This window comes from Hyla sarda, chromosome 5 (assembly GCF_029499605.1).
Source record: "Hyla sarda isolate aHylSar1 chromosome 5, aHylSar1.hap1, whole genome shotgun sequence".
Lineage (NCBI taxonomy): Eukaryota > Metazoa > Chordata > Amphibia > Anura > Hylidae > Hyla > Hyla sarda.
Genome location: NC_079193.1, coordinates 192,532,502 through 192,546,880, shown reverse-complemented (window position 1 = coordinate 192,546,880; position 14,379 = coordinate 192,532,502).

Sequence of the window (14,379 nt, the reverse complement as noted above, 5' to 3'; positions counted from 1 at the left end):
ATAGTACTCCTCTGTGTTCTCTCCTGTCTGATAGTACTTCTCTGTGTTCTCTTCTGTCTGATAGTACTCCTCTGTGCTCTCTCCTGTCTGATAGTACTCCTCTGTGCTCTCTCCTGTCTGATAGCACTCCTCTGTACTCTCTCCTGTCTGATAGTACTCCTCTGTGTTCTCTCCTGTCTGATAGGACTCCTCTGTGCTCTCTCCTGTCTGATAGTACTCCTCTGTGCTCTCTCCTGTCTGATAGCACTCCTCTGTGTTCTCTCCTGTCTGATAGGACTCCTCTGTGCTCTCTCCTGTCTGATAGTACTCCTCTGTGTTTTCTCCTGTCTGATAGGACTCCTCTATGCTCTCTCCTGTCTGATAGTACTCCTCTGTGTTCTCTCCTGTCTGATAGAACTCCTCTGTGATCTCTCCTGTCTGATAGTACTCCTCTGTTATCTGTCCTGTCTTATAGGACTCCTCTGTGCTCTCTCCTGTCTGATATCTGATAGCACAGAGAAGTGCCAGCCTTACTGGCTATTTTCTTATTAAGTATATCTGAAAGGTTAATGCTGTGCCAAGATGTACAACATAAAAAAAGGTTTTGAATCTGACATTGCCCATTTAAGGCTATGAACATATAGTGTAAAAGAACTGTATTTGTTACAAAAATACGACTGCAAAATTGAGTTAAAATTATGGATGCATTTTTGCAAAACTAATTTGTTGTGTAAGGCAGGGTCACACATAGCATATATGCAGCTTATTTCATGCTGTGCAAAATCCACTGGCTACCCATTGGCAGCCCTGTATGCACAGTAACATTTGGAAAGGGGCCTGCGCGTTGCAGTCACCCTGTGTGTCTGAATGAAATATATTGCGTATATGCTATATGTGACCCTACCCTAAAGGTCTACAGGTGTCAGTGCACACATTGTATAAAAGTAATGAGCATGTTTATTATTTGTGTCTGTAAATAAAAAAATAACATAAAGACAAAAAAAATCTGACCATAAAGTATCTAATGGAATAGGAACTTCTATCTACTAAATGCCTTTTTTCTACTGTATTTAGAGAGGAAAGTCTAATAACAGATAATATGAGTAGGGATAATGTCAATTCTCCATTAACCTGTTAAGGACCAAGGGCGTAAACTTACGCCCCTAGTCCCGCTCCCGTGATATAACGCGGGGTTACACGGTAACCCCGCATCATATCATGGCGGGCCCGGCGTCATAGTGAAGCCGGGACCCGCCGCTAATAGCGCGCAGCACTGATCACGGTGCCGCACTCCATTAACCCTTTAGCCACGTGCTCAAAGCTGAGCCGCACGGCTAAAAGGGAAAATAAAATGTGCCGGTTAGCTCAGGGAGCTGTTCGGAATCGCCACGGTATAATGGCAGCATCCCGAACAGCTGTACTTCAGGAGGAAGGTCTCTTACCTTCCTTCCTGCAGTCCGATTGCCGAATGAATGCTTCAAGCCTGAGATCCAGGCTTGAGCATTCAATCGCCGAAAACACTGATTGATGCATTCCTATGGAGATGCATCAATCATTGGTAAAGATCAGTACATGCAATGTTATAGCCCCCCCTGGGGGCTAAAATATGGCATAAGAAAAGTGTAAAAAAATCATTAAGCTTTTCAATGATCCCTTCCCCTAATAAAAGTTTGAATCACCTGGCATTTCCAAGAATAAAAAAAAAAAATAGTGTAAATAAAAATAAACATATGTGGTATCGCCGCGTGTGGAAATGTCCGAATTATAAAAATATACGGCTTTTTAAACCACACGTTCAATGGCGTACGCGCAAAAAAAATTCCAAAGTCCAAAATGGCGTATTTTTGGTCACTTTTTATATCATGAAAAGATGAGTAAAAAACGATCAAAAAGTCAGATCAATGCAAGAATGGTACCGACAAGAACTTCAGATCACGGCGCAAAGAATGAGCCCTCATAGCCCCCTGAACGTGGAAAAATAAAAAAGTTATAGGGCTCAGAAAATGACAATTTTAAACGTATAAATTTTCCTTCATGTATTTAGGATTTTTTTTCAGTAGTAATACAAAATCAAACCTATACAAGTAGGGTATCATTTTAACCGTATAGACCTAGAGAATAAAGAAAAGGTGTCATTTTTAACGAAAAATGTACTACGTAGAAACGGAAGCTCCCAAAAGTTACAAAACGGTGCAAAATTGAAAGAGTTATGATTTTTTAAAGGTAAGGAGGAAAAAAACGAAAGTGCAGAAAACGAAAAACGCCTGGTCCTTAAGGGGTTAAAGAAGCACTCCATTTTTATATTTTGCTCATATCATGCACACTCACCATCACTAGTTGTACAGTGCCATTTTTCAGGGTCAGTATTGGGCCCTGTTCCATAAATATGTTTATGGCATGCTGTAGATACATAGTATGGTAGAAAAAAGGTAAATGTCCATGAAGTTCACCCAAGGACTGAAGTAACTAGGGCCCAAATTTATCAAACCGCGTGAGAGAAAAAGTGAAGTGGTTTTCCCACAGCGGCTAATCACAGCTCAGCTAACGAGCTCTGGTAAAGTGAAAGCTGAGCTGTGATTGGTTGCTGTGGGGAAATCACTCAATTTTTTCTCTCACACAGTTTGATATATTTGGGCCTAGGAATCTATATATTTTTCTCCAGATGAGGGGAGTGTCTCCTTATGTTTTGAGGGGGTTTTACATGAAAATTTTCACCATAATTTATATACTGGCCATTTATATTCTTAAATAAGTTAAGCATGCCCCCCCTAGTCTTTTATTCTCAAGACTAAATAAGTCTAATTCTTTCCTCATAAGTTAGGTGCTCTATGTCCCTTATCCCTTTAGTGGCCTTTCTTTGTACCCTTTCAAGCTCCAGGGCATCCTTTCAATGAACTGGTGCTCAGAGCTGTTAGGCTGGGTTCACATGTATCAGGTGTACAGCATAGCTTCCCTCTGGCGTGCACCGAAAGGAAACTGATGCTAGAACCGAACTCCCATTCATTTGAATGGGACAGTTCACAATCCTCCTGTGCCTCAACTTTGATGCCGGATGGTTGGACATGCCAGAGGGCACCGAACAGGGGAACACAGCTTGCCGGCAAAGGTGAACTCAACCAAGATCTCGATGCCGGATGCCATACCACAGATGACAACTTGTCATCCGTTGGGGCATTAGTTCACCTTTGCCAGATGCCGGACATATGTGAACCCAGCCTTACACATTTGTGAACAATGCCCCCACAGTCATCCCTGCTTATGTTATCCAATAGTTAAAGAGACACGATCAATATGTGTGCAACAGTAACTATTCTTGATAAATAAACAGTTTATTCTGTATTTCCCTATTGTATTGTTTACAGTTTACTTTTTGCTGTTTTTATGCTATTCCATGACATGCTGCATGCCCAGGATTTGCATTTGTTTATATTCAACACTGTTATTATACGTTGCCCTTAACCAGACTGGCAAAGCGATGTGGATATGTTCTTCTTCTCTTATTTTTCACTTTTGTGCCACTATCTTCACTTATCAGCTTTTATTCTTCTGAGATTTAACTTGGGACATTTATTCTTTTCTCAACACAATGGATCTAGTTGAAGAATTCCGATTTACGTACAGACTTTTGAATTATTTAACAAGTTTACAATTGTAGAACTTTGCATATCATGTTTGTGTTTGATTCTTTGTATCTTACAATTGGGTTATGATTAGATGCTGGATATGCATATTCTTTATTCAGCAATGATCTGTTATTTATGCTATTTGCACACAAAAAGTGTTTAACAAATACAGAAACGGTATGACCAGCATAGGCTTGAAAGAATCTATCTGAAAGAACAAGTCAGAAAACGCGCCCATTGTTGGATCTCTATTGTCTGGCTTAAATACATCTGTATTTTGTAGTTAAATAGGATACTTTGAGATAACTGTTTCTATAAAAAGCATTTATGTGAAGTCTTACAAAATACCTCCAATGCTCTGTTAAAGAATCGCCTCACAGTCACATTCATGTATTGTTCAGGTACTGATAGCGCAGGGATCTTTTCATTTTACATGGGCATGATATGGGATGCCGCACATTAGATTGCATACATTTCTAGTGCAGAAAATGACACAGATAATTATGTTTTATCAAATTACATTGATAAGAGCAGGTCTGTAGACTAGGGGAGTGGAGGCTCATAGAAAGGAACTAAGAATAAATTCAATAGATGAGGATTCGATTTTAATTGTAGAAAGCTGACATTATGACTTGTTGCCCTTTACTGCTCATTTATAATTTCTAAGAGGTATGGATATTAAAGAATATTAAAATAGCTGTTGCTTTCATACTGAGTAACCCATTCCATCCATTTAACTGAGTAACCCATTCCATCCATTTAATCCATTTTGCAGATGACACCAAGCTTTGTAGCACAATACAGTCTATAGAGGATGTGCATAAGTTACAAGATGACTTGGATAGACTAAGTGTCTGGGCATCCACTTGGCAAATGAGGTTCAATGTGGATAAATGTAAAGTTATGCATCTGGGTACTAATAACCTGCATGCATCGTATGTCTTAGGGGGGATTAAACTGTCAGAGTCACTGGTAGAGAAGGATCTGGGTGTACTTGTAGATCACAGACTACAGAATAGCATGCAATGTCAGGCTGCTGCTTCCAAAGCCGGCAGGATATTGTAATGTATCAAAAGAGGCATGGACTCGAGGGACAGGGACATAATACTCCCCCTTTATAAAGCATTGGTACGGCCTCACCTAGAATATGCTGTTCAGTTTTGGGCACCTGTCCATAAAAGGGACACTGCGGAGTTGGAAAGGGTGCAGAGACGTGCGACTAAACTAATATGGGGCATGGATCATGTTAGCTATGAGGAGCGATTAAAGGAGTTACAATTGTTTAGTCTTTAGAAGCGACGTTTAAGGGGGGATATGATAAACGTATATAAGTATATTAATGGCCCATACAAAAAATATGGAGAAAAACTGTTCTAGGTTAAACCCCCCCAAAGGACGAGGGGGCACTCCCTCTGTCTGGAGAAGAAAAAGTTTAGTCTCAAGGGGTGACACGCCTTCTTTACCATGAGGACTGTGAATTTATGGAACAGTCTACCTCAGGAACTGGTCACAGCAGGAACAATTAACAGCTTTAAAACAGGATTAGATACATTCCTGGAACAAAATAACATTAATGCTTATGAAGAAATATAAAATCCCATCCCTTCCCCAATATCCCGCCACACCCCTACCCCTTAATTCCCTGGTTGAACTTGATGGACATATGTCTTTTTTTCGACCGTACTAACTATGTAACTATGTAACTCACATTCAATCTGTTATACTTCACTAGTATTGACATACCAACATTTGTCTCATTTCAAATAAACCCATGTCTGTTGTGCCATTTGTTAGACAGGGGGCTCCAATAAGTGTTAAAATAATATTAATAATAATTCCTTAATTTACATATTAACATGAATGCATTTCTCGGCCGCAGAAATGACTACTGAGATTTAAAAAAAAAAGATATGCCCAGAATCATGGTGATCAGCCCTATATACAATAGCCATGGGCTTACTTACACCCGTTTTCCTGCTGACAGGAGTGCTTTAACCCCTTTTTGACCCAGTGAATTTTGATTTCTGGCTCACGTCTTTTTCCTCCTCTCCTTTTAAGATCCATTCCCTTTTTTGTTCCACATTGAAAAAGTTGTATTAAAGGGGTACTATAGTGGAAACAATTGTTTTTTAAATCAACTGGTGCCAGAAGGTTAAACAGATTTGTAAATGACTTCTATTAAAAAATATTTGTCCTTCCAGTACTTATTAGCAGCTGAAAACTACAGAGGAAATTATTTTCTTGTTTGTCTTGTCCACAGTGCTCTCTGCTGACACCTGATGCCCGTATCAGGAAATGCCCAGAGCAGGAGAAAATCCCCATAGCAAATATATGCTGCTCTGGACAGTTCTTGACATGGACATTGGTGTCAGCAGAGAGCACTGTGGACAAGACAAAAAATAAATTTTAAAAGAAATGAATATCCTCTGTAGCATACAGCTGCTAATAAGTACTGGAAGGATTAAGATTTTTTAATAGAAGTAATTTACAAATCTGTTTAACTTTCTGGCACCAGTTAATTTAAAAAAAAAGTTTTCCACCAGAGTACCCCTTTAAGGGGTTGTCCAGTGAAAGAATCAACATGTGTATGGTGTGGAAAAGTATAATAAAGCAACTTACTAAATATAATCTTATTAGCCATAGTGTACACATGCTCCATTATTAGCTGAGCTGTCGGCTTGTAGCTGTGACATCACATCACACTCTCTGAATGCAGATTTCTTATCCCTGCTCCTCCATCCTTCCCCTGTCTGCTTAAGAACAAAGGGGAGAGGCACTCCATGTGGAGAATCACAGTGGCTCAAGGAATGGTTAGGGTGGGGGGGGGGGTAAGAAGCCTCTTACCAAGTATTGTTGCATACCAACATACACAACATGTGTAGTGTAGACTTGTCTGCAACCTTCCTAGTAATAGACAGAGTAAGTAGATGCTTCCAATGGGTGGCAGGAATTTGAGCAGCGCTTAACAGGATCAAGAGAACAACATAGAGCTAAAAAAAAGGATTTCTTTATTTGGATAATACAACACGTTTTGCTGCTTGAAACGCATCTTCCTCAGAATTCTGCTTGAATATTCTGCATGGATATTCCGCAGCAGAGTTCTTTACATTTCAATGGTGTTCTGTTGCTCTGTTCCCACAGCAGAATGATGTTGCTGCCGCGGAAATCCTGATTCTGGCGTCTGCAAAAACATATTCTAGCGCTCCTCTGTCTTCTTTGAGCACATTCCACCGTGTGAACACAGCCTAAGGAGGAAAACACACAAAACACAGTTTCGCTTGCCACCGTGAATCATACAGACTGTGTACAAGTATGAAGACAAAAGAGAGCTAAGTCAACAAAATGAGCATGTAGAAGAAAAACTAAGCAATTTTTTTAAGAAACACTTGCTGATGCTTTTTGTACTATGAAGAGTACAATGCAAGATTTTTATGAAAGGTATCTATAACCTTAAGTTAATGTACATGATTTCACAAGAAGAAAGAAACTGGGGTAAATGTTTATGCATGTGAGAGTTACAAGGTACAAGCCTCTCATCAAAAGTCTTGTCTTGCATTTGCCCAAAAATATCTAGATGACTGCCAAGACTTTTGGTATTATATGCTATGGAACATTTTGGAAGATCTGTGCCCTGTGATATCTGATGTGAAGCTAACACCACTTTATACAATGCGAAACAAACAAAGGTTTTCAGCTGGTCAGATTCCTTAAAACAATAAGCTTTATTCAAAATCTTTAAAAGCTTGTTCCATACAAAGAGAGACATGTTAAAAACTCTGATGCGTTTCGACCATGGTGGTCTTAGTCATAGATGACTGTCAAGACTATTGGTATTATACGCTATGGAACTTTTTGGAAGATCTTTGTTCAGTTACATCTGATGTGAAGCTAACACCACATTATACAATGGAAATATCAACACTAGTCAAACACTAGTCAAACATGGTGATGAAGGCAGTATGGTGGTCACTTTAAAGGGGTTGTCCACGATTAGATAATTTTAGCATGTACCTGCCAGATAGTAATGGACATGCTTAGGAAGGATCCATGCTTGTCTTTGGCCTAAATGGCTATGTTATGAGATCACCATAACGATGTGGCTAGCTTTTTGTGAACTAGCTATTTCTTATTGGAGATACCTCTGTCTATCTACAAGTCCCATAATTACTGGTGCGTAAGAGTGAGGTCATTTTCTCCCTCCCACACCTCAGCCACCCCACCCATTGAAACACACCTGTGCTGCCTTTAATGCAATAGACCAGTGTTTTTTTTAACCGGGGTGCCTCCAGCTGTTGCAAAAAGAAAATTCTGTGTAGAATGACCCCCCCCCCCACCCACCCAGCGGTTGCTCCACCCATTGAAGCAGGACAGTCTTCCTGTCATCACCTGACTAGTAGTATTGAGCGGCATAAGCCATATTCGAATTTGCAATATTTTGCGAATATATGGACGAATATTCGTCATATATTCGTTAAATTAGCAAATTCGTAATATTCGCATTTTATTTTCGCATATGCGAAAATTAGCATATAAAATTAGCATATGCGAAATTTCGCACACCAGTCTCACACAGTAGTATTAGAGCCTTCTTTACACCACACAAGCTGGAAGCAGGGAGGGATGATCACTGTGATGTGTACTGTAAAAAAAAAACAAAAAAAAAACGAATATTCGTAATTACGAATATATAGTGCTATATTCGCGAATTCGCGAATGTGCGATATTCGTGAATAAAATTCGCATTGCGAATATTCGCCAGCAACACTACTGACTAGTGATGTAATGTACTACAACCTAGGAAAACCTGAGACAGCAGTAATTTTGTATGCTGTTAAAAATAAACTTTGGGGCAAAATTCACATAAGAATTGCGAGACCACCGTCACACACAGGTACAGACACTTTATTATGAACTACACTAACTTTTCAGCCCCTGTAGAATAGTCAAATTAAAAAAATCCTGGAATATCCCTTTAATTGCCAAGAATGACTCCTTACCCCAGAACAAAAACTCTAATGTCTTGACCACTCGGTGTCTCTCTTCTCTGCAGTATGATGTTCACTGCCTGTTGTTAGGAAAATCTGTTTCTGGTAATGGAAACAGCAAGAGGAAACAAGTGGAGGGGGGACTTATCTAGTGTTATACAGGGGAGAGAGAGCTAGCCTGGGTCGTGTAACTGCAATCTCTGAATCTGTCTGCCTCTTTAAAAAAAATCTAAGCTTTATCTAAAAGGTAAATCAAGCAGTTCAGTGCTTAAAGGGGTATTCCAGTTTTTTTTTGTACCTTTAACCCCTTAAGGACACATGACGTTCTCATACGTCTCCATTTCCGAGTCCTTAAGGACACATGACGTATGAGAACGTCATGTGTTTTACCGGCCCCCCGCAACCATCTGGAGCGGAGCCGGTCCCCGATGCCTGCTGAAATCGTTCAGCAGGCATCGGGGCATATCGCCCAGGGGGGTCATTATGACCCCCCATGTCGGCGATGGCCGCAGATCGCTGGACAATTCAGTCCAGCGATCTGCGGCGGATTCCGGGTCAATCGGGTCTCCAGTGACCCGGTGACCCGGAATTATTGGCTGATCGGGGCCGTCAGAGACGGCCCCGATCAGCCAGAGCCAGCAGGGGTGAGGTGGCACTGGTGCCACCTCACGATCGCCCTGATTCGTCGGCCGGATTACCGGCCGACCAATCAGGGCGCCTGCTGCGGGTGTCACTCCCGCAACCCGCTCCGCCCCTCTTCCGGAGGACGTGAGCGGGTGCGGGACGTGCACCCCGGGTGCTGGGGACCCCGATCCCCGGCGCCCCTGTTGGGATCGGGGCCCCAGGAGCGACGGCCGCGGCGGAGACGACGAGGGACTGACCTGTGCGGCGAGGATCGTTGGAGGTGAGTGACAGCCTCCTGCTGTTGCTTAGCAACAGCTCCCAGCATGCAAAAAGGGCATGCTGGGAGCTGTAGTTATGCAACAGCAGGAGGCAGACCACCACAACTCCCAGCATGCCCTTATGGGCATGCTGGGACTTGTAGTTTTGCAACAGCTGGAGGCACATTCTTTCTATGGAAAAGTGTACCTTCAGCTGTTGTGTAACTACAACTCCCAGCTTGCACAATCAGCTAAAGTGCATGCTGGGAGTTGTAGTGGTGCATCTGGTGGTTGCATAACTACAACTCCCAGCATGCCCGTTGGCTGTCGGTGACTGCTGAGAGTTGTAGTTTTGCAACAGCTGAAGGCACACTGAGTTAAGTAGTAAACCAGTGTATCTCCAGCTGTTGCATAACTACAATCCCCAGCATCCCCAGCCAAAGTAGTATGCCTCCAGCTGTTGCATAACTACAACACCCAGCATGCCCTTCCGCTGTCCGTACATGCTGGGGGTTGTAGCTTTTGCAACAGCTGAAGGCACACTGGTTGCAAAACACTGAGTTTGTTACCAAACTCGGTGTTTCACAACCAGTGTGCCTCCAGCTGTTGCAAAACTACAACTCCCAGCATGCACTGATAGACCGTACATGCTGGGAGTTGTAGTTTTGCAACAGCTGGATGTTCCCCCCCCCAATGTGAACGTACAGGGTACACTCACATGGGCGGAGGATTACAGTTAGTATCCGGCTGCAAGTTTGAGGTGCGGCAAAATTTCTGCCGCAGCTCATACTGCCAGCGAGAAACTACTGTGAACCCCCGCCCGTGTGACTGTACCCTAAAAACACTACACTACACTACCACAAAATAAAATAAAAAGTAAAAAACACTACATATACACATACCCCTACACAGCCCCCCTCCCCAATAAAAATAAAAAACGTCTGGTACGCCACTGTTTCCAGAACGGAGCCTCCAGCGGTTGCAAAACTACAACTCCCAGCATGCACTGATAGACTGTACATGCTGGGAGTTGTAGTTTTGCAACAGCTGGATGTTCCCCCCCCCCCCCCCCCAATGTGAACGTACAGGGTACACTCACATGGGCGGAGGATTACAGTAAGTATCCGGCTGCAAGTTTGAGCTGCGTCAAATTTTCTGCCGTAGCTCAAACTGCCAGCGAGAAACTACTGTGAACCCCCCGCCCGTGCGACTGTACCCTAAAAACACTACACTACACTAACACAAAATAAAATAAAAAGTAAAAAACACTACATATACACATACCCCTATACAACCCCCCTCCCCAATAAAAATGAAAAACGTCTGGTGCGCCACTGTTTCCAAAACGGAGCCTCCAGCTGTTGCAAAACAACTACTCCCAGTATTGCCAGATAGCCGTTGACTGTCCAGGCATGCTGGGAGTTTTACAACAGCTGGAGGCCCCCTGTTTGGGAATCACTGGCGTAGAATACCCCTATGTCCACCCCTATGCAAGTCCCTAATTTAGGCCTCAAATGCGCATGGCGCTCTCACTTTGGAGCCCTGTCGTATTTCAAGGCAACAGTTTAGGGCCACATATGGGGTATCGCCGTACTCGGGAGAAATTGGGCTTCAAATTTTGGGGGGTATTTTCTGCTATTACCCTTTTAAAAAATGTAAAATTTTTGGGAAAACAAGCATTTTAGGTAAAAAAAATATATATTTTTTTACATATGCAAAAGTCGTGAAACACCTGTAGGGTATTAAGGTTCAAATTACCCCTTGTTACGTTCCCCGAGGGGTCTAGTTTCCAAAATGGTATGCCATGTGTTTTTTTTTTGCTGTCCTGGCACCATAGGGGCTTCCTAAATGCGGCATGCCCCCAGAGCAAAATTCGCTTTCAAAAAGCCAAATGTGACTCCTTCTCTTCTGAGACCTGTAGTGTGCCAGCAGAGCACTTTTCACACCCATATGGGGTGTTTTCTGAATCGGGAGAAATTGGGCTTCAAATTTTGGGGGGTATTTTCTGCTATTACCCTTTTTAAAATTGTAAAAATTTTGGGAAACCAAGCATTTTAGGTAAAAAAAAAATATATTTTTTTACATATGCAAAAGTCGTGAAACACCTGTAGGGTATTAAGGTTCACATTACCCCTTGTTACGTTCCCCGAGGGGTCTAGTTTCCAAAATGGTATGCCATGTGTTTTTTTTTTGCTGTTCTGGCACCATAGGGGCTTCCTAAATGCGGCATGCCCCCAGAGCAAAATTTGCTTTCAAAAAGCCAAATGTTACTCCTTCTCTTCTGAGACCTGTAGTGCGCCAGCAGAGCACTTTTCACCCCCATATGGGGTGTTTTCTGAATCGGGAGAAATTGGGCTTCAAATTTTGGGGGGTATTTTCCGCTATTACCCTTTTTAAAAATGTAAACATTTTGGGAAAAAAAGCATTTTAGGTAAAAAATAATTTTTTTTTTTACATATGCAAAAGTCGTGAAACACCTGTAGGGCATTAAGGTTCACGTTACCCCTTGTTACGTTCCCCGAGGGGTCTAGTTTCCAAAATGGTATGCCATGTGTTTTTTTTTTGCTGTTCTGGCACAATAGGGGCTTCCTAAATGCGGCATGCCCCCAGAGCAAAATTTGCTTTCAAAAAGCCAAATGTGACTCCTTCTCTTCTGAGACCTGTAGTGCGCCAGCAGAGCACTTTTCACCCCCATATGGGGTGTTTTCTGTATCGGGAGAAATTGGGCTTCAAATTTTGGGGGGTATTTTCTGCTATTACCCTTTTTAAAAATGTAAAATTTTTGGGAAACCAAGCATTTTAGGTAAAAAAAATATATATTTTTTTTACATATGCAAAAGTCGTGAATCACCTGTAGGGTATTAAGGTTCACTTTACCCCTTGTTACGTTCCCTGAGGGGTCTAGTTTCCAAAATGGTATGCCATGTGTTTTTTTTTTGCTGTCCTGGCACCATAGGGGCTTCCTAAATGCGGCATGCCCCCCAAAAACCATTTGTCGCTCCTTCCCTTCTGAGCCCTCTACTGCGCCCGCCGAACAATTAACATAGACATATGAGGTATGTGCTTACTCGAGAGAAATTGGGTTTCAAATACAAGTAAAAATTTTTTCCTTTTTATCCCTTGCAAAAATTCAAAAATTGGGTCTACAAGAACATGCGAGTGTGAAAAATGAAGATTTTGAATTTTCTCCTTCACTTTGCTGCTATTCCTGTGAAACACCTAAAGGGTTAATACACTTACTGAATGTTTTTTTGAATACTTTAGGGGGTGTAGTTTTCATAATGGGGTGTTTTATGGGGTATTTCTAATATGAAGACCCTTCAAATCCACTTCAAAACTGAACTGGTCCCTGAAAAATAGTGAGTTTGAAAATTTTGTGAAAAATTTCAAAATTGCTACTGAACTTTGAAGCCCTATGGTGTCTTCCAAAAGTAAAAACTCATAAATTTTATGATGCAAACATAAAGTAGACATATTGTATATGTGAACCCAAAAAAAATATATTTTGAATATCCATTTTCCTTACAAGCAGAGAGCTTCAAAGTTAGAAAAATGCAAAATTTTCATTTTTTTCATCAAATTTTGGGATTTTTCACCAAGAAAGGATGCAAGTTACCATAAAATTTTACCACTAAGTTAAAGTAGAATATGTCACGAAAAAACAATCTCGGAATCAGAATGATAACTAAAAGCATTCCAGAGTTATTAATGTTTAAAGTGACAGTGGTCAGAATTGCAAAAAACGCTCCGGTCCTTAAGGTATAAAATGGCCTGGTCCTTAAGGGGTTAAGCATGTGGCATTGCTTACTTCATCTGAGCTGCTCACTTAGCTCCCCCTCCCCTCTGCAAGCTGTGGATTTCCTCTGTACTGTAGCAGGCATTAACAGTTTCTGGCACATACCTCTTTAAGAAATCATGCACGTTCCTGATTACAGTCCTTCCCTAATCTCTATATAACTCAGCTTCACCCGTTCCCTGATGGCTTGTCATGGAAGACAAGAAGACGTCAAGCCCCCTGAGATCACCTCATCTGCAATATGTTGAGCCGCACAGGAAGCAAGAAAAGTCTTGAGACTTTTGCCCTTGCTGATGCTCGAGGATAATATTTGATAAGCTACCCTTAACCCATAAACAGTTTCTATCTGCTTTCAATTGTCAATATATATATATATATATATATATATATATATATATTTATATATTAATACTTATATATTTATTTGTCATTTCTAATGCTGGAAAAAGATATATTACCTAACTTTTGGACTCTGCACCATGTTCCTGAGCTTGCGTCTGCTCGTGACTAGGTGACCTTGGAATGACGCCAGAAGGCCCAAGATGAGACATTGGAAGTCAAAACATTTGAGGAAGATGCAGATTGTATAAGAAGGGCAAAGAACTGGAATTTTCCAGTATTAGAGCGAGAGAGCTGCATAAATGAACTTTGGCCAAGAAATAAATAATATACAAAATATGCTCATATATACAGAGATAAAGCTCAAATAACCAATACAAATGTAACATGCTGATTTGACATCACAACCAAACCTCTTCCTTTGTCAAATATAAAAACCAAATGTACTTCCTGAAAAACAGAAACTCTTTGAGAACTCTCTGGGAACATTTTCTGAGTTTCCTGCTGAGGAAAGAGTTTAAATGCCAACATTCTGTCTGGTTTGAATCTTTTGCGCTAGCCCTCAGCCATATGCAGCAGCGGTCACTCACATTTTAATGCCTCACGGTCGATCCTTGACAGTGTTACTGACAATTCAAATAAAGTAATTAGAAATTGTACTGCCCCATAGGTGTCTTCTTACTGAACTTCTTCCTATGTTTCTTATCACTGCTTTACTTAAAGTGGTACACTGCCCTAGAAAGGATAGGGGATAAGATGTCTGATTGCGGGGTCTC